General features: G+C 38.0%; 1 pseudogene; it reads right to left on the reverse strand.

The window, feature by feature from the left end:
* Window positions 1-20,198: 20,198 nt before the first annotated feature.
* LOC105878405 (large ribosomal subunit protein eL38 pseudogene) lies at window positions 20,199-20,396 on the reverse strand (annotated as a pseudogene).
* Between the last annotated feature and the right edge of the window lie 333 nt (window positions 20,397-20,729).

The following is a 20,729-nucleotide window of genomic DNA, read 5'->3' on the forward strand; positions in this document are numbered from 1 at the left end:
TTCAAGTATTTTATACAAATTTCTTCAAGAAATTTGTGTGTTTATGAACACCTGGGAGATTCATTGCAAAGAGGCAATCACCAAGACACATAGTCATCAGACTGGCCAAAGTCAACATGAAAGAGGAACTCCTGCAAGCCATGAGGTGAAAATATCAGATAACTTACAAGGAAAATCTATCAGGCTACTGTAAACTTTTCAAAGGAGACCTTATAAGCCAGAAGGGATTGGGCCCCATCTTCAGGCTTCTTAAACAGAACAACTGCCAGCCTAGAATTTTGTATCCTGAAAAATTAAGTTTCGTATATCAAGGAGAAATAAAGACGTTTCCAGACAAGCAAACACAGAGGGAATTTGTCAAGACCAGAATCTACCTACATGCTCTGTAGGAAATACTCAGAACTGCATTATACATGGACCAGCAAAATAGACAACTACAACTGTAAAACCACCCAAAAGCTAAAGCTCAGAGCTCATATAAAACAACAGCACAAGAGGGTAAACAATGCAATGAGGTACTACCCAACATGATAAACAGAACAGTATCCCACATATCAATCAACATGAATGACTTGAGTGCCCCACTCAAGAGACATAGGCTTGCTGATGGGTGTGAAAATGCAATCCAAATATCTGCGATCTCCGAGAAACACATCTAACCCACAAGGGCTCATACAGACTCAAGGTGAAGGGTTGGAGAAAAATATACCATGCAAATGGAAACCAAAAGAAGAGAGGTGTAGCCATTCTCATATCAGATACAATTTACTTTAAATTGACTATGGTAAAGAAAGACAATGATGGTCATTTTATAATGGTAAAGGGAGTAATTGAACAAGAAGACATAACAATCCTAAATATTTATGCACCTGACACAGGAGCACTGAGATTCATAAAGGAAATTCTACTTGATGATCTAAGCAAAGATGTAAATGACAGCATTGTAATTGCTGGGAACTTCAGTACCCCACTGACACAGTTGAAGAGATCATCCAAGCATAAAATAAATAAATAAATACTGGACTTAAACAGGACTTTAGAACAAATAGGCTTAACAGACATTTACAGGATATTTCACCCCAAAACTACTGAATATACACTCTTCTCATCAGCACAAGGAACATTCTCCAAGATTGATCATATCTTAGGGCACAAAACATGTCACAGCAAATTCAAAAAAAAGATAGAAATTATAACATGTATCTTCTTAGACTACAGTGCAATAAAACTAGAAATTAGCTCCAAGAGAAACATTTAATTCTACACAAAGTCATGGAAATTAAACAACCTGCTGCTGAATGATTCTTGGGTCAATAATGAAATTAAGGTGGAAATCAAAAGTTTCCTGAACATATGACAAAATGCTCAACATCATTAATCATCAGGGAAATGTAAATTAAAACCACAATGAGATATTACTTTATCCCTGTTAGAATGACTTTTATTAAAAAGTCCAAAGACAATAGATGTTGGCATGGATGCAGAGAAAAGAAGGCATATAAACTGTTGGTGGGACTGCAAACTAGTATAACCTCTGTGGAAAACAGCATAGGGATTCCTCAAAGAACTAAAAGTAGACCTACCATTTGATCCAGCAATCCCACTACCAGGTACTTACCCAAAGAAGTCATTTTATCAAAAAAGCACCTACACTCAAATGTTTATTGCAGCACAATGAACATTTACAGTTTGCAAAGATGTGGAATCAACCCAAATGTCCATCAATTCATGAGTGAATTAACAAAATGTGGTATGTGTATAGCAAGGAGTACTACTCAGCCATAAAAAGGATGCATTAATGCCTTTGGTAACAATTTGGATGGGATTGGAGACCATTATCCTAAGTGAAGTATCTAAACAATGGAAAAATAAACACCACATGTACTCACTATTAAATTAGAACTAACCAATGAGCCCACATGTGCACAGAGGAAAAAAACTGAGTAGAAATTAACCAGGGGGAAGTGGAGAGGAAGGGATGGGCAAAAACCTGCCTAATGGGTACAATGAACACTATTTGGGTGATGGGCACACTGATAGCTGTGACTCAAGCATTACAAAAACAATCCATGTAACCAAAAACATTTGTAACCCCTTAATATTTTGAAATAAAAAATAAAAATAAATAAACAGCTTAGACCTAGAGGTTCTAATCACGTAAGCACAAGCCTTTTTAGAATTAAACAGCTAATTGTTTGAGTTCCTTTAAAAATCCCCATTCAGGATATTTTTGTTTTCCTGTAAACAATAAACCAATGAGTCAAGCTTATATCTATTTTACTGAATTGTTAGGCTCCATGTAGACATCTGATGAGGGAATAGGAAGAAGCCAGATATTTTTTAAATACTTATTATTTAACATTTTTTTCTAATTTTTTCTTTTAATATGAACATAAGTAATAAAACTAAAATTTGAAATAACAATTTATTTCTTAACATTCATATAAGTCAAGCATTTTTAGCTGCAATATGTGATGCCTGTATATAAGTGCTGCTTATGAGACTGCTGAAAACTAGCTTACCTTAAATCTTACTGTTTAGCATTTAAATAGCAAAGAAAGTAAATAAATATCTTATAATCTTGTTAAAAGAACTTGAAGATGTTCTTCCACAGCTGAGGTTTGTATCACATAACTCAAGAAAGAGTAAGGGCAAGTAACCCTAAAATGTTGTCAAATGTTGTCAAACCCTAAAACAATAGTATATGCTAGAAATGTTGACAGATCTTTAATTGCAACAGCACAAGTATACGGCTAAATGTACCGTGCATCATCAATAACTAGGAATTTAGGATGCAGTTTGCTGCCTTGACCTTCAAGCTCCAACTGTGTTTCAATCATCAAGAGTCCATAAATAATATAATTTACAATCTCTGAAAAGAGACTGTGTGGACACAATAAACTACATTTGTTACACAGAAGGGGAAGAGGGATATATAGTTGGCCTCCTAATTTCTAATTCAGTCAACCTTACTAAAAAAATTCACTGACGTTAACATATTGCTTTTTAATCAGTGGCAAATAGCTAATGTTTATTTTTAGTTCTCTTATTTATGATCTCATTTTGAAGAACCTTAGACATTGGTCTAGTAAGTCTAAAAGTCTAGTAAGTCTGGTAGATCTCAAAGGTCTCTCAGAAAACTTCTGATTATCACTCTAAGATGAATACCCCTGAACTTCATGAAAAGTTAAAATTGCACTCTCCTGTACCAGGAAAAGAGCTAAGATAGAGAGATATGAGTTTATTTATGTACAGCAACATTCCTGCTTACTCTGAGGTCATGCTTCTGGAACACAGCAATCGAACTAAAATAACCTTAAATAGTACTTGGAAGGGTAAATAACTGTCACAAAGCCCAATAGATTATCTCTTAAGAGAGGCAGAATAATACTGAATGATTGGGGCAATCACCAGCAGATTCTAGTAGCTAGACACAATGACATCAATTAGAAATAACCAATTAAAGAAATGAAACAACAAAATACAAACCTATTAACTTATTTTTCTAGTTTTCAGCAGTAAACTGTAGTCATTTAGTCATAGGAGCAGATGACTGAATAGTCTTTGAGGGCTTTATTGTACTAAAAGGAAATGCATAACTTTGATGACCTTCAATCAACAAGAGAATGTTAAAGATTAAGTAGATTTTTGAGAAATTTAAAAACTGTGATGCTTTTAGAAAGCTTTTCTTGGGAAATGGCCTTCCATTCTCCATTCCCATTTCTTAAAAACCAAAGTCTACTAGCGTACAAGATCCTACTTGAGTACCACCTCCCATGTGATGCTTGCTTAATCCTAACAGCTGAAGAAAACAAAACAAAAACCTCTCACTTCTCTGTAACTGTTTCTTTCATCTTATGTGGTAGTTGTTTTTGAAGATATCTTACATCCATTTTAGATTATAAGAGACAGAGAAAATACTAACATAGAGGTTACAATAGCAGGACGGGGCTACTATGCGTAGGGTTGGAAAACAGAAAGTTTGGAGAAAAAAGAAAAAGATCCTGGTAATCATTTTAAGAAATTAGGATGTTATTCCTAATGTGGGAATCCAAGAATAATAGAGAATTGAAGGATATGAGCAGAGAAGAGACATGGTTAGGTCTGTGTTCTTAAAAGAACTGCCTGGTTGCAATAGGACAGGGGTCCTCAAACTACAGCCTGCGGGCCACATGCGGCCCACGGAGGACATTTATCCGGCCCACTGGGTGTTTTTGCCGCTGCTGCCTGTCCTGCTTAGCAGCCGACTGGTCCCGGGCCTACAGTGCGCATGTGTGGAATGTGCACCACACTCTCCAACGACCCTTCAACTGTCTGAGGGATAGTGAACTGGCCCCCTGTTTAAAAAGTTTGAGGACCCCTGAAATAAGGGAACACATTGGATGGTAGAAAGTCTGGAGACAAGGAGAATCTTTAATATATTGTGCAATAATATAGCTAAAAAAAAAATGGTGGCCCAACAAGGGTAGTGGCATTCAGTATAGAAAACACAGGTAGTAGTCTTGAAAACTACTTTTTTTCTTTTATTTCACTATATTATTGGGGTACAAATATTGTTGGGGTTACATATATTGCTCCTGCCACCCCTCCCCCCCACAGAACTTCAAGCATGTCCAACCCCCAGGTGGTGCGCACCACACCCATTATGTAAGTATACACCCTTCCCTTCCTCCCCACTTCCACCTGCCCACCACCGGATAAAAGTTTTTTTCTGTTTGTTTGTTTTTGGCATTTTGGTTACATTGTATAACATTGCCTCTCCCTAAGAAGGGTTAGAGGTATTCTTTTCCCCTCCACAATGTTCCCTACATTCCTAGGATGTAAAACTATTTTGAAGAACAAATCAATTGAATTTGGTGATTGGATGTGGATGATAGGGAGACAAAAGAGAAAAAGCTGCCATGAATTCTGTGATTTAAATTTTGGGGAAGATGATGCTCCTATTCACTGAGGCAGGGAACCCAGCAGAAGGGTCAGTTATGCAGAAAAGGATAGGCGTATATTGAATGCATTGAACCTGAGGTACCAATGAGACATCCACATGGAGATACTCAATGTGTGGTAAGAGAAACCTTCCAAGGAGGCTAAAAAGGCATGACAAAAGGAAACAAAGTAAAACCAGAAATAGGTAATGCCACAGAAACCAAAAGGAGACAATCTTCAGAAAAAGTGAATGGAATAGTTACTAGTTTCAACTGTACTTTCTCTGTGTCAGACACTGAGCTAGAAAATGGGACCCAAAAATTAATAAGATATTTTTCACATGCTTAGAAAGATTATTGTGTTATTTCCTGTGTCTGATCCCTATCTTGGCTCCTTTTGGACTGGAAATTTTGTCTTTCCCCCCACAATTATCCAAAAATATGAAGTCTTGGCCTAAATCCTAGTTCCTATGGCATGGTACCTAGTCATGCTAACTCTCATTACATCTTACAAAACATTTTTGATGAGGTGCTTGACTTTCTATTGCTAAAAACTACCTGTATTCCTTTCTCTGCTTGATTGGGGTCTGTTGTTTTCAGGTTCCTGCTATGATTTGGTTCATTTTGCTTCTAACTGAGTGCAAAGAATTCCCTCCTTCCCACTGCCCCTACCTAGCATAGGCCACCTATTCTTATATATGGAATGATCCTAAGTTCAATATCCATAAGGCAGAAAGGACCTGTTTTCTTGAGGATGAAAGTTCAAGAGGTGTCTCAAGACTTGTTTTCAGCCAAGAGTTTTTCTCTTTCCTGTAACTCTGGCAGCTTTTATTGTTCCCTTAAGAAAGTTAACTTTGACATTTTTTACATCTTTTAGAGGATATTTATCAGCAAGGTACTGACCCTCCAATGTCATTGGACAGGCAAGTTTTATTCAGGACTAAGCTCTCCCATTACATTCTATACATTAGATTCCCTGCAGTGGGGGAATCAGAGCAGACTGCAGAGTCATCTGTCTCTTGGTACTTCAGTGTCCCCTAGCAGATGGAACCTTATGGCCAGGCTTCGGAGGAAGGTATTCGTTCCCTGCCATTGGCAGGAATTTAGGGCAGTTTCTTTCTGGCTCATAAAGTTGTCCTTTGTAAACACTATAATTTTGGCTGTCTAGTCCTTTCTCAATTTTCCATGCTTAAAGAAACTGCGCCTTGGTGCATATAAGCCTTGGTGTAGACGATAATTTAGAAGCATATTATGATGGACAATTTTTTGTAATAGGTATAATTTTTTCCGTCTATGCTTTGCCTAGACTGGTATTAAATGAGTATATAGCCACTGCCAGCAGTTTTATGGTGAGTGGGGAAGTGTCAAGTAAAAGCCAAGCTACAATTTTTCAAATTTGTGGTGAAAAATTCCCATGGAGTTTATAGTGCTGATTGTGCTTTCAATTCCACGATAAACAAGGAATTTAGTTAAAGTTCAATTTAGCATGTGTCAAGCATTTCAGAAGAGTACAGTCACAGCACAAAGGACAGTTACCTTCCAAAGAGTATCTCATAAATCCAAATTTGTATATAGTCAGAATTATTCTCAAACATTCTTAAATTTTGATAATAAAGTTCACACTTTTGATATGAACATACTTTTTAATAAGTTCAGAATAGTTACTTTTTTCCTGCAGGGTTAATACAGATCACTCTTTTGCTGGTACTTCAGAGCATGCTCCAGCACTTGCATTCTCATAGTTGCCTTGTATTGCCAAGTATTGAACAAAAACAGTAGTCTTTTAAACATTAGAATAAAATTAGCCAGGCAGCAAACTTGAACAACTTGAGATACACATACGTTGGCAATTCAATGTAAGAGTATGAGGAACCTGAATATACTTCATTTCCAAGAGAACCACACAGTAGTTTCTTCTAACTGCAGGACACAGGTCAAGAATCTCACCACACCCAGTCTTAGAGCTCCCCACTGGATGGAGGAATAATCATAGCTATGCCTATGTTGCTTCCAGCTAGCTTGCTGGTCCATAGATGGCCCGTATCAAGGAACTAGCACAAAAGTCTCAGTTCATAGTGCCGCTAGTGCATAGTTGAAAACAATTGGCAGTTAAGTGAACATCATTTGGACTGAACCATGGTCTATATAATACATACAGTTTTGTAAAATAGTAGTTTTTTTTTTTTTTTTTTTACTGGTTACATCTTAATTTATTTCTTTACAAATTAAAGATGCATTGAAAAATAAACCAATGAAGAGAAATGAGAATCCAGAGCAGGGGCATCCCAGGTTGGGGGCAGGCAAGCCTGGCCACCATCAAGCCTAGCCCTTGTCCTGCCCCAGCCAGTTGGGGTTGGAAGATAACTGTCAGCCACTCAAATCAATACCAAAGCCCAAGTAGTGTCCTGGTCGGAGAGAACAGAGAGCTCCAGCTGCCTCTGCCTCTCTCCCCAGTAACCCCCGGCTTGTGTTTCCAGTGGGAACTCAGAGTGGGATGTGAGCTGGCTCTGTGAGGTATTGCAAGTTGATGACCAGGCCCCCCACAGAACCATCCAGTGTTGAACTACATGGTATTACTAAATATGTTATGTTCCCGTAAGATACAACATGACTATAGAAGGAGTCAATCTAGATCTCACTCATCATATGAGTGAATTTAAGTTTATCTACTTAGAAATCAAAAAGAGATTGTGTCAAGTTGATTCTAGCAAGGGCCTCCAAGAGGTATCTCAAATATATCTCCTTTTTGGAAGGTCATTGTAAAGAAAAATATTACACATTTCAGAGAAGCTCCTCCTTATTCCAAATCCACTCCCAATCCTGGTGACTTCAGCAGTAGCATATGACTGCTTATCCTTAACTCATACAGCATTCCTTAAGTCTCAGTCGAAAATAGTCCATCTTCAAATCTTTCATTTTCAAATTTAACCTCAGTAGTATTTTAGATGTTTTCACAGATGGTGCCAATTAGATGATGTACTAGAATTTAATTCATACTTTTGTTTTTGCTGCTGCTGCTAGAGACTGAATAACATAGAGGGGAAGTGTGGGTTTTAATGCAGATAAATGTGGGTGTTAAATCATGCACTTTCATTCACTGTCTATGAGATTTGGGGCAATTCTCCTTGACTGTCTAAATTCCAGTCTCTCCATCTGTAAAATGGGGTTGATATGTAGTTCATAAGGTTGTTGTGTGGATTACATAATATATTTTAAGTTTTTGATAGTGACTAAGCCAGAGATTCTCAAATAAGCCAAAATCCAGAGAACCAAGTCAGGAACCAGGGAAAACCTGGAGCCTTAAACTACAGGAAGTTCTTAACCACGGAGTCCAGGTGTCCAGGTAACGAATGGCTGAATTGTTATGTTCAGTCCACATACCATTCCTTTCAAAATTCAAAGTCCTAGGAGAAAGTGTCTGGTGAGCCCATGTGGAATCCAGATCTGTCCCCTAAAAATGAGTGGGGTACCTATGACTTCCTCCCCACCACGAGTGGCTGCAAGTGTAAGGGAAATTTCCTAAGAAGGGAAAGCAGGGTGCTATTAGGAAAGGGTCATAATTTAAGTAGATAAGAAATGAATAAATACTCATACTAATACTCATACTAATCATTTAGAAAAGAATAGGTGGAAGCTCAAATTCTGTTTCCAAAATCCACTTCAGGCTTAGATTAAAAATGTAAAAAGAGACCAGAAATGAAGCATTTTTCAATAAGCTTGTCCTTTACATCCAAATCACACCAGATTTCATTCAAAGCTTGGCTTTTTCATTTTTGCTTTTCTGTAAGTTCTCACCTATCCCTCACACTCTCCGACCTCTGTGTGACTCTCACAGCATTCTCTATAGCATGAGCCTGTCATGGTGCCCATAATGCTGCCCCACCCCTTCATCCTGGCTGAGTCCTGGAAGGCAGGGGTGGTTGACTGAATACAAATGATATAGATGACAGGTCCCCAACCTATGGTGAGTTGTATAATTATTTCAGTATATATTACAATGCAATAATAATAGAAATAAAGTGCACAATAAATGTGATGCACTTGAATCATCCTGAAACCATTCCCCACCCTGGTCCCTGAAAAAATTGTCTTCCATAAAAATGGTCCCTAGTGCCAAAAAGATTGGAGTCCACTGATGTAGATCATCAACCATTTTTCTCTAATTCCCCTTTTGACCAAGACACCAGATCACTATCTAGGGATATTAAATATTTAAAAAGCCAAGTTGGCTTTTAATTTTTTTTTAACAAACACTTAATTCCTTAACATGTGCCAGGTATTGTGCTAAGCCCTTCAGCCCTTTACAGATATTAATTCATTAGCAACACTGAGAGGTATGTACTATGGCTAACTCATTTTGTAGATGAGGAAAATGAGTATAAGAGCTTTCACATGACTTGACATCTTTTCTAAAGCTAGCAAGTAACAGAGCCAGCATTTTAATCCGGGTAGTCTGGCCCCTCATTTTTTTAAACCCAAAACTATGCTGCTCCCTCAAACAATACCAAGTTAACTTATCAACAAAGGATTAGAGTCATGACATTAACCTTATCAGCAATGGTTTAATTCTCTGGAGTTTGGCTTTGTGGAATTTTATATAGCAGAGTTGCAGTATAAAAACCATTATCTTTTGATTATTAATATATATTCATGCCTGACTTAGTTAAGTGAGTCTGCCTTTTTATTTACTTATTTATTTATACAACAAGCAAGAGCAGAGAGCGCTGTATCCAGGCAGCCCTCAAGGTGTTAGAGATACCAAGAAGGCATTAATTTATTGTATCAGGGAATAGGTATCTAATCCAGACCTAAAAGGTCCAGGGGAGGCTCTCAGAAGAGAGAGCTATGGATCCTGGGGAAGCTGACCATGTAGAGAGGAGGGTGGTGACTAGGGAAAAACTGGTTGCATTTGTACCTAGACCTCTAGACAAAAAGCTGTATGTGGCACAAAACTGTGGCATTTGTACCTAGACTTCTAGACAAAAAGCTGTATGTTGAGTATAGACATCATGTAGGAAGTGTCTCAGACTGGGCTCTAAACTTGAAATGTCGAGTTTGGTATCCACTAGCCACAGGTAGATATTCAAGTTTACATTCATTTAAGTTCATTAAAATAAAAAATTAAATTTTTCAGTTGCACTGACCATTTTTTAAATGCTCAATAACTACCTGTGGCTAATGGCTCCTATGTTGGACAGTGCAGATACAGAACATTCCGCTGCAGAAAGTTCTATTTGGACTGCACTGCTCTAGACTGTCAGCATGAGGTACTGTTTAGAAATGTTATTTTTTAAGTCAAACCTACAGTTAATGAAGCAAAATCGCTGGAGTGGACCTGGGAATCTGAACATTTTAACATGTCCCCGGGTAATTTTAGTCAGGAGCCAGACATCTAAACCATATGGAGGGTGCAGTGACTGGGGAACCTGATGGGACAGGTGGAGATTGTTCACAAAAAGCCTTTGAACGCTAAGCTAAGGTACCAGGATTCAAACCTGAAGATGAGGGGATCCTTTGGAAGGAAAGAAGGAATAAAACCAATTAGATTAGCACCCCCCAAACTTTTCTCCATTCTGCTGCCAGAGTGGTCTTCACAGTACCCAGCTCTCCTCTTGTCAACAACTTCCCCTGGCCAGCCTTTACATTGCTTTTAGCTAATAACCCAAATCCCTACCATGATCTGCACACATCACTATCTTAAGGATCCTTCTTTTAGACCTGACTCTTTCCTTTTTCTAGTTGCACTATGACCCTGGGCGGTGATCTCAACCTTCCCTTATGTTCCCTTCAAAGATCAAAAATCATTGTGTGTAACTGTCAATTATAGCCTCTAAGCTCCCTGAAGGCAGAGGCTACATCATAATCTTCCCAGCATCGAGTAGAGTGCCTAGCTCCTAACATGTGTTTCACAGATACTTGTGGAATGAGTTGATGAATATTTTATAAAGACCACAGGCAGCAAAGTGGGCAATAAGTTAGGGTAGATTTGGGGGTGACAAGGCATGAAGCAGAGAGGCAGTTGGGAGACTGTCTCAATATTCCAGGTGAGTGATGCTGGGAGAGTGGCAGCAGGATGAGAGGAGAGATGGGGACAAATCCAAGAAAGATAGAGCAAAAAGATAGAGCCAACAAGAATTGCAGAATCTCCATTTAGGTGAATTTAAAAATAATCAATTGGCTTTTTAAATCTTGTATTCCCTTCACTCATCCCTTCCAGATGCCTATAGTTCCTTCTCTTTGATTCAGCATCTCCTGGTCATTCTTATTCCCACCAGTCTCTTTTTGGCCTCTGCTAGTCTTTAATGGATGCACTTCCTCAAATGCTTAGGGCTATTAGCCATAAGGATCCTTATGAAGACTCCTCATAGCCTTCTCTTAATCTGTGTACTGCAGTTTGCTTTTTCTGTCAAAAAGGAGACTGAAACTCAGCGGGAAGCTTATTTGTCCAAAACCAGAGCATTAGACAAACTCTGGGCTTGCTTTTCTGGAAATGTCAGTTCTCCAAGGATAAAGAATTCTTGAAAAGGTTGTCTTATATGGCTAACTCCTTTCCACCTACTTCTAATTCCACTACAACGCAGCAGCCCTAATGAGGTAATGTCAACTATAAGTATAAATGATATCAAATTCCAAATCCTACTTTGCCCTTGTTTATCACTCGGAATCTGCGTGATGATCACTAACTGTATCAGTCACTCCTTTCTCTACAATCCTATGGCCTGGATAAGCCCTACAGTCCTGCATTTTGTTACATTACCCAGCATCACCCTCGGACTACCCTGTGTGTGTCTGTCTGACCTCCCCACGCTGAAGTGAGCAAGCAGGCACACAGTAAGTCATTCCCTGAAGTTTACAAATTGAATTGCTTTGCTTTCTTTGGAAAACGTTCCAGTATTCTAACTTCCCAATAGCCATGTTCTTCAATAGCCCCAAACTACCCTATTACCCTTTTTCAGATTGATTCCTTAACTTGAATCTTCTGCCTTAGCCAAGCCAGCCTTTCCAACATCTCCAAAATGCTCCATATCTTTGCTCATAGCGATGCCCATAGACATACTTAATTCACTCCTACTTCCTCACCTACCTTCCACCTTTCTTTTAAGGTGGATTTTCTTCATGAAACCTCAGATTTCCAAATGTAGCACTTAAGATGGAGATTCTTGCAAAACGGATTTATCCAGGATGTGCTCTCTAAAGCAGAGGAGTTAGGGAAGCAACACAGAAGAGGAGAGGAAAGGTAAGCAAAGATGTGGTCCTGCCTACGGATTAGCTTCCACCTGTTCCCACAGGGAGCTCTGGGGCATGAATTTTGTCACTGAGTTGGTTCTCCCTTAATGAGTGTTCAGCCTTTTGTACTTCACTGTCAGTGGGTCATTGGTCTTTGGTAGGGGACTGGGGGATAAAACCTCCACTCAGGATAGTTTCCTTTGACCTAGGGCAGTCCTCCAGAGAATTCTCCTGGAGCAGTTCTCAGAGAAGCCAAGCGATGGGGCACCACCAATGAAGAACATCTGGGTGAAGTGCCACTTTAATGTGAATTTTCAGTGGGGCTGGAAACTTGTTCTTGGAGGGCATGGGAGAAGAACTCTTAGATGTTACAATGGTTTGTGGCTCTCCAAAAGGCCACAGCATATAAACAAATGAACAGTATATCTACAGTGTTAAAATTTTATGGGGGGAGAAAATAATTAGGGGGAAAATAGCATAGAATAGATAGTAGTTTTTCCCTATACAGTGATACAGGATCAACAGCTGCCCCAGAGCCTGGGGAAATTCCCACCTGAATCTGTTTATTTCATCCTAGATTAGATGACCTCATCTCCATCCAAAGTATTTCAGTTCAAAACCCTCTATTCAGGGGTTAAAAATATTCTATGTTAGTTATCAACCAACTTCATCCATTCTACTCCACTTCCTGGTCTTGAAAAGGAAAGTTCTCTCTTCCCTTTTCTACTTCTCACATTTCTCTCTGGTTCTCATTGACATCACCCTTCCCCCTGTTTTGACCAGTTTCCAGTGTTAACTAATCTTCCAAATCTGAAAATCTGGCTCTGCAAATTTTCATGGGCTGGTTGTTAAGCTATACCTCTCAGCTCCCTGCCCACCTTTCCACACTCACTTTGTGATGCTGGAGCTGAGACTCCTCCAACCATGTCTCACCTTTGCTAGATGACTCCTAGGTCAGTTCTGCCCAAAGGGGAGACAACAAAGGGACACTGTGGGCAAGTGGAGCGAGAAAGGACAGGGTCCTTCCTGAGTGTTTGCTGCTCTTGCCAGGGTCACCTCAGCAAAGCTCTTCACCTGGGCAGTGGCAGTCAGTTCTGGTTTCAATTTACACTCATATAACTATACTCATCGTACCCTTCAGAGACACCAGCACTGGCTGCCCCCGTGTTGCCTCCAGTGGGGGTCTGGGTCCCAGCTCTGTAAACCCCATTTCCCAAGCACCTATTCTGATCACTTCCCTTTGTTCCTTCTGCAGTGACTAGATCTGGGTCTCCTCAGTGCTTCTTTTTGTCTTTTCAGTTCCCAATTCCTTATACTAAATTCCCTCTATTAAAATAACTAATGAGATTTCTGTTTTCCTAACTAGATTCTAGATTCTGAATGCCAATATGTTGTCCTTGGTCTGTGACTTCTCTGATTCTTTGTTTTTGTTTTGTAAAAACTGGACATAAAAGGGGACACCTGCCTTCAGGCTACCTGAGAGAGAAAGTTGATGAGAAGGGAAATACACAAAAAGAAGCAGAATAATATGTTGAGATCTAGACCACTGAATTATTCAAATAACTATTAATAATAGTATAACATTTCTACTTAATTTCTGTACCAGGTTGAATTGTGTCCCCCTAAAACATATGTTCAAATCCTAACCCTCGGTACCTGGGAATATGACATTTGGAAATAGGGTCTTTGCAGATGAATCATGTCAAGATGAGGTTAGGGTGGATTAGGATGAGCCCTAATGCGATGATGGATGTCCTTATAAAAACAGGGAAATTGAGACACAAAGATACAGAGACATAAAGAGGTGGCTATGCGACAACCAAGGCAGAGATTGGAGTGATACATCTGAAAGCCTAGGAACACCAAGGATTAGCTCAGAGAAAGGCAAAAAAGAATCCTTTCTTAGAGCCTTTAGAGAGAGCATGGCCCTGTCAATATCTTAATTTCAAAACTATGAGGGAATAAATTTATATTGTTTTAAGGCACTAAGTTTGTGGTAATTTGTTACATCACCTCTCATAAACTAATGCAATTTTCAATTTCCAAAAAAATTAAAGAATATGTTTCTTATTTATATGCGTGACTTCCACATATCTATGCAAATAAGCCACTTTATTTCACTTAGAAAATAACTTTCACTTCCACAAAAATGACAGTGAAGCTAATATGAATGCCTGCTTGTGTCCTGGTTCTGAATGAATGATTCCTAATCATTATCACATTGACTACCATGTGAGTTGTATTTAACTCAGGCTAGTTTTGAGCTCGGGGCCTTGTGAAGCAAAATCCTGCAGTTCGTTTGTGAAAATCTTACTTGTTGATGTTCTTAATGATACAATTAATATTGACAACTTGATTCTAAAGACATGGCGTTGCATATAACTCGTGCAGAAAACTATGAAAACTAACAAATCAGAAGGGATTGTTTCTTTCAATAAAACACTATGGTCCTAGGGGAAAAATATTTTTTCTAGTGTGACAGTCAGCATGTTATAAAACTTAAATATAGTCCTTTTTGGCCTAAGCTTTTACATCTTGGCATCTGGCTCTTATGTAATTCCTTAAGCATTAATACCAAAAATGCACTTAACTATTTCTCTATTCACAGCCCACAAAGATAATACAATGTATTATATACACAGGCAGAAAGACACAAATAAAACATTTTTTTTACTTTGCCAGTTACCTATATTTCTTTTTTAATATATTATTATAAAATCACAACTAACATGGCAATGACTACCTATTAACTTTGTTATTCTCCCTTACCTAATGGACCCTTTTGACAATAAAAAGGCAAGAAGAACTTTGACTTTAAAAGCCAGAGAAACATAACCCCAAAGCACTTTTCCATGTTGATAAATGGCACTCCATGCCCCCTAGAAAGGAAAGCAATTCAGCCTTCCTGTGGGTCTTCAAGACCCTTTCTTTTATTCTTTCCTTTTGGTGGGAAGGGAAGCTTTGAAAAATGAAAAGACTTGGGTTCAAATTCCAGGCTCTGCCACTTATTTGCTGTGTGCCCTCAAGCAAATTATTGAAACTTCTATAAAACCCATTGTCCTCATCTATAAATTTGAACAGTAATATCTACTTAAGGTTATTGTTGAGGATTAATGATATAGTATATGTAAAGCGCTTAGTGTTCTTAATATAAGTAACGGAAAAAAATTTGTACCTGTGTTCCTTTGCTTGATATCTAGCCATTTATATTAGATCCAAGCAAATTGGGATACATCCTGTATTCCAGTGGGTCCTAAATACTAAATTTCAGGGCAAATGAAAACCCCAATTTTGTTCCATTGATTACAGTGTACCACACAAGGGCACTGTCAGTATATGGGAAATGAATGATGTTTCTATGCAGTGAGCAATAAATAATTATAGTAGGTTAAAAACCAGCTTTTAAAATGCACTGTCTCTAAACAAAAGACAAATGAGAGAGAACATTAAACATAAATATATTCAATGAGATCCATGGCCATCTTCTGCTTATTTTAGTTGTCACTGCCTTTTTACTCTTAGCTTTGTTTTTCCTGAAGAACAGCAAAGATGTTGAATTTTGCTCTAGATATTGAACCAATAGAGGCAGAATTTGTTCTTTTTCTTCTAAAAATTTTGCAGATTATTGTGTTCCATGAATAGTATAATTACTTCCATAATAACAGAAGACTGAGCAGTCACAGGTGTTGGGTTTTGCATTGCGAACTGTGGGTGAAACCATCATTAAAAGCTTTGTTTTCACTGTCACCCAAAACAGGAATTACTGTGTGCCTCACAGTTGCCAACACTTAACTGTATTCATAGAGTCAGACTCTCAAAAATCTCAAACCAACCTCCCCTGGAGGAGGCTACCCATTTTAGAATGTAACTTTCATCGTGCCTTTCTCTCCCTCATCCACAGACCTGACATGAGTAGCAGGTGTCCAGAACCACAGGTGCTCTTTTTGAAAGGCACGCCTAGTGATGAATCTTCACTGTCAAACGTCTCCTCCGAACACAGACTTTCTAAGGCTTCCCATGGATGTGCTGAGATGAATCTATGCATTTCCTCCATCTTATCCACACACATCTGTAAGGGATTGTGCCTCCTTTGCAATGATCATAGGGAAGTAATGAAGTCAAGTGTGACTCCAATAGTTTTGACTTAACCAAGTGATGGATAGAGTTGTCACTACTTTAGATGGGGAAGAATGCATAAGAAGTGAAAAATGGGATGAGGGAAGTCAGAAAAGGAGTTTTATTATTATGTTTGAAACATTTAATATGCATCCACATGAACATGTCAAGTAAATCGTTGAATATGAGATGCTAGAGCTCCTAGGAGAGGTAAGAGCTAGGGATATATGTGGAATTTGCCAGTATATAGATGATATTGGGAGTTATGAGATTAGATGCAATGGCCAATGGAGTTAGGATATATGGAAAAGAAAGAATGACAAAGAACTGACTTCTGTGACAATTCAGCAATAAGAAGATGTAACAGAAGTGAGAAGAAATAAGCAATTAAGATAAATTTTTATACAATTCATGTGCTTCTCCAGGCTAAATATTCCCAGCTTCTCTAATCATTTTAATAGGATACATTAGTCCAATCCGAGTATCACGTTTCACTTCCCTTATGAGAAGTAATTGGACCTCTTATGACTTAGCATGCAGAATGGACTAAGTCAGCTGTGGGAGGAACTGTACACAGAGACAGGAAAAAGGGACCAGAGTAGGTCCCGTGATCTGAATCCCAGGTTATTATTAGACCATTAGATCGTGTATCATTATTGACTTTAGAAAACAAATCACTTTGTCAATTAAAATCCCCCTTTTCATGCCTTAATCATTGCAGGCTCAATACTCCTCAAAAATATACTTATCAGGTTGAATTATTCAGCCTAAATGTATTAATTTAGTTTTATTGCCTATAGTTTTCATATTACTGGATTTAGCTCATAATTAGTCAAGCAAGATATTTTTGAACCCAGAACTGAATATTCACTGCATCAAATTTTCTTAGCTTTGTGTTACCACATACTTGAAGACCATGCCTTCTGTATCTGCCCATTTCCATTCCTCCAGACAACTTTACATTTGCCATTAGAAATTGGCAGGATGTCAAAAACTTCTACCATATGAATTAACACCATTACTATGAACCAAATATTTTTTATTTAAAGACATTACTTTTTATTTTGTTCTCAGCAGCAAATAAGAGCTATCAAGACTGAACAGACTGAGTTACCAGTAAAATATTTTTTTTGATCAGAAATGACAGAAAAACAACCTAGATTAAAATATTAGAAATTTTAAAGTGAAGTATCCCAAGAATGGAAAAACAAACACCACATATACCAGCAAACTGGTACCAGCAAACTGGTATTAACTGAGCAGCACCTAAATGGACACATAGGTACTACAGTAATAGGGTATTGGGCAGGTGGGAGGGGGAGGGGGGCGGGTATATACATACATAATGAGTGAGATGTGCACCATCTGGGGGATGGTCATGCTGGAGACTCAGACTTGTGGGGAGTGGGGGGAAAGGGCATTTTTTGAAACCTTAAAATTTGTACCCCCATAATATGCCAAAATAAAAATAAATAAATAAATAAAATATTAGAAATTTTAGATATTGTATTAGAAGATTAATAAACCATTTTTTCTTTATCTATTAATTTTTCTTTTATTCAAGTTATACATGAACAATGTAAATTTTAACATAATTGAAAGTTTTATTTCAATGAAAAACATACCTTAGAAAAAAATGCAATGTTAGTATTTTATAGCTGAAATATTGAAAGTTAAAGTAATTTACTTCCGTAGTAGATCAGAGACTGAGATCTATATACCCTGAGATTCATTCTGGTATCATTATCCACAATTGGAAAACTCTAGTGCAAATTAGAGACACTAAAGAACCTGAATGTACCAGATACAACACTTTAACTATAAAATAATTATTTGTCCATTTGCATTGGGTAACCCTGTTAGTTATGAAGCCTAAATATGCCAGAAAAAATATGTAGTCAACAAGTTTCAAAGGATTAAAGACCTAAATAAAATCAGCATTAATATCACCAACAGCATCATAATTATCATGTAACAAAATATCTACCTCATTTATATAGGGATCGTCATAAAGACTAAATGTGTTAGTTAATGATCAAAAGAAAATAAAGGAAAAATGTTTATTTTCTTGCCAAATAAACACAGAAATAACATACTTATAAGTTACAATTTGTCAAATGTCCTTTCCAATCACTCTCAGAAGTACTTTCTCTAAGTATTTATTCTGCTGGATCACAATATCATGGACAATAAAAATTGCCCATTTTTTGATCAAAGAAAATGATTTTGCAAAATATAATTAGTCATGGAAAATTATGTGTTCTGTGACCAGCTTTGATGAGAAATTTCCATCATCATTTACCTGGCATCTTGCAGAGACTGAACAATATGCCTAAGAACATATGAAAACAAATTGAATTTAAAAGCTGAGAAAGTATTTTAAAAGAGTTTTAAACAAGTCACTGAGCTAGCAAAGACAAAAAATTAACTGAAGGCAGGAACTCCAGGATGTAGGAACATGCCAAAGCCAGACTTCTCCTTGACAGTATCTGCTGAAACATGGAGGCCTTGCACTTCTGTTTTGAAGGATAATATGAGCTCTAGAAAAAAGAAAATAAAACCCAGTATCTCTTCAAGGTGATCATTCTAATAAGAGAGCCAGAAATAAAACTGGGGCACTAAAGGGTTTTCCATTTGTATAGGATAAACAAGAAATAAACATTCTATGCAGAAAAAGACAGCAAGGGAACTTGTCTATCTATCTTGGAGATGAATAGAAAGGTATAAAATATTCCCTGGAAATTCATAAATGCAAAGACTTCTCTCACAAGATTCTGTGCCCATATTTATCCTATCTGTGTAATCTCTGGCAGGTTGGGGGATACCCTTAAGATAGTAATTTAATTTAACATGGCCAAAGACATTTAGCAGAAGCAATTGAAAATTCTCTTCAAAAAAATGAAGGGGTGGGGTGGAGGTGGGAAGAGAGAGAGAGAGAGAATTCACCTTTCCTCTGCCTTTTTTTTTCTATCTAGGCCCCCAGCCAAACGAATGGTGTCTTCCCACATGGAAGGAAGGGTAGATCTTTCTGACTCAGTACAGCATCTCACATGTCAATCTCCTATGGAGATACTCTCACAGACACACCCAGAAATAATGCTTTACCAGCTATACAGGTACCCCTTAAATCAGTCAAGTTGACACCTAAAATTAAGCATCACTACATATCTCTATGGAGACAGAGAAGAAGAGAAAGAGAGAGACTCAGCATAACAAATTGGCCCAGGTGACTATGGAGCCTGAAAACCACCAGGAGAGCCAATGATGTAGTTCCAGCCCAAAAGCCCCCCAAGCTGGAAACCTAGAAAGAACTGATGTTTCAGCTCAAGTTCAAAGGCATGGAAAAACCAACGACTCAATTCAAAAGCAGTCTGGCAGAATTCCTCTTTCTTGAGGAATGGTCAGACTTTTTGTTCTATTCAGGCCTTCAACTGATAAGGTGAGGCTCACTCACATTAGGAGGACAATCTGCTTTACTCAGTCCACCAATTTAAATGTGCTTGTCCAAAATCACTCTCAGAGAAACACCCAGAATAATGCTTGACCACATATCTTGGCACCCTGTGGCTCAGTCAAGTTGACACATAAAATTAACTACTACACGAGGTGGAAGATTTGGGAAAAAGAAAAATGATCTAAACAAACATTGACTATATAAGAAAATAATAACAAAATTAACTTGGTTGACCAAAGAGAAAGCTAAAACTAAAATATTGGATTACAGCAACATTTGAGCTGGGGTGGGGGAGCAGGGGAGAAGAATGGAATTAGAACAAAGTTCATTGAATTTTTTTGTGTGTGTGGAGGTGAGAAATATTGATTCTAGAGTTGTTTTAGTATTTGTTTTAAAATATCTAGAGTAACTTCTAAAAAATAGACAGCTAATATTTTAATTTTTAAAAATTTAAAACAATTCAAATCAGCGTGTCTCGCTCATTTCAGCTCCTTCACTGCCAAACCAGGGGGCAGAGACTACTTCAGTTTCTCTGCCTTCTCCTTGTCTGTGATGACCAAGGTATAAAAGTATCTGCTGCATGGAACTTTAAACTTCGCGTCATCTTTATCTTTCTTGATCTTGACAAAATGGCCTGTGAGCAGAAAGTCCTTGATTTCCTCAATTTTTTAAGGCATGGCGAGGAAGCAAGAAGGGAGAGCACGTGGACCTGCACCCTTCTCACCCCCGCAGCACCAGAGAGACATTCACAGCAAGCAGCCTACACAGCGATTTCATTTGCCAGTTTATGGGCCTAAAACTCTTCAATGTAACTCTAAGAGAGAGAAAGAAATACAGTGTTTCTGTGCATCCAGAAAGAGGAACGTAAGATGGGACTTGAATGCATAGCATTATCTGTGTCACAGATTTTACAACTTCCAAGCTAGCAGAGGAGGGATAAAAAAAAAAAATAGCTTGAGAAAAACAAAAACTCAATCCAAAAAGAGGCAAGAAGTGAGGAAGGGGAGAGT

Source organism: Microcebus murinus, chromosome 11 (assembly GCF_040939455.1).
Source record: "Microcebus murinus isolate Inina chromosome 11, M.murinus_Inina_mat1.0, whole genome shotgun sequence".
NCBI lineage: Eukaryota > Metazoa > Chordata > Mammalia > Primates > Cheirogaleidae > Microcebus > Microcebus murinus.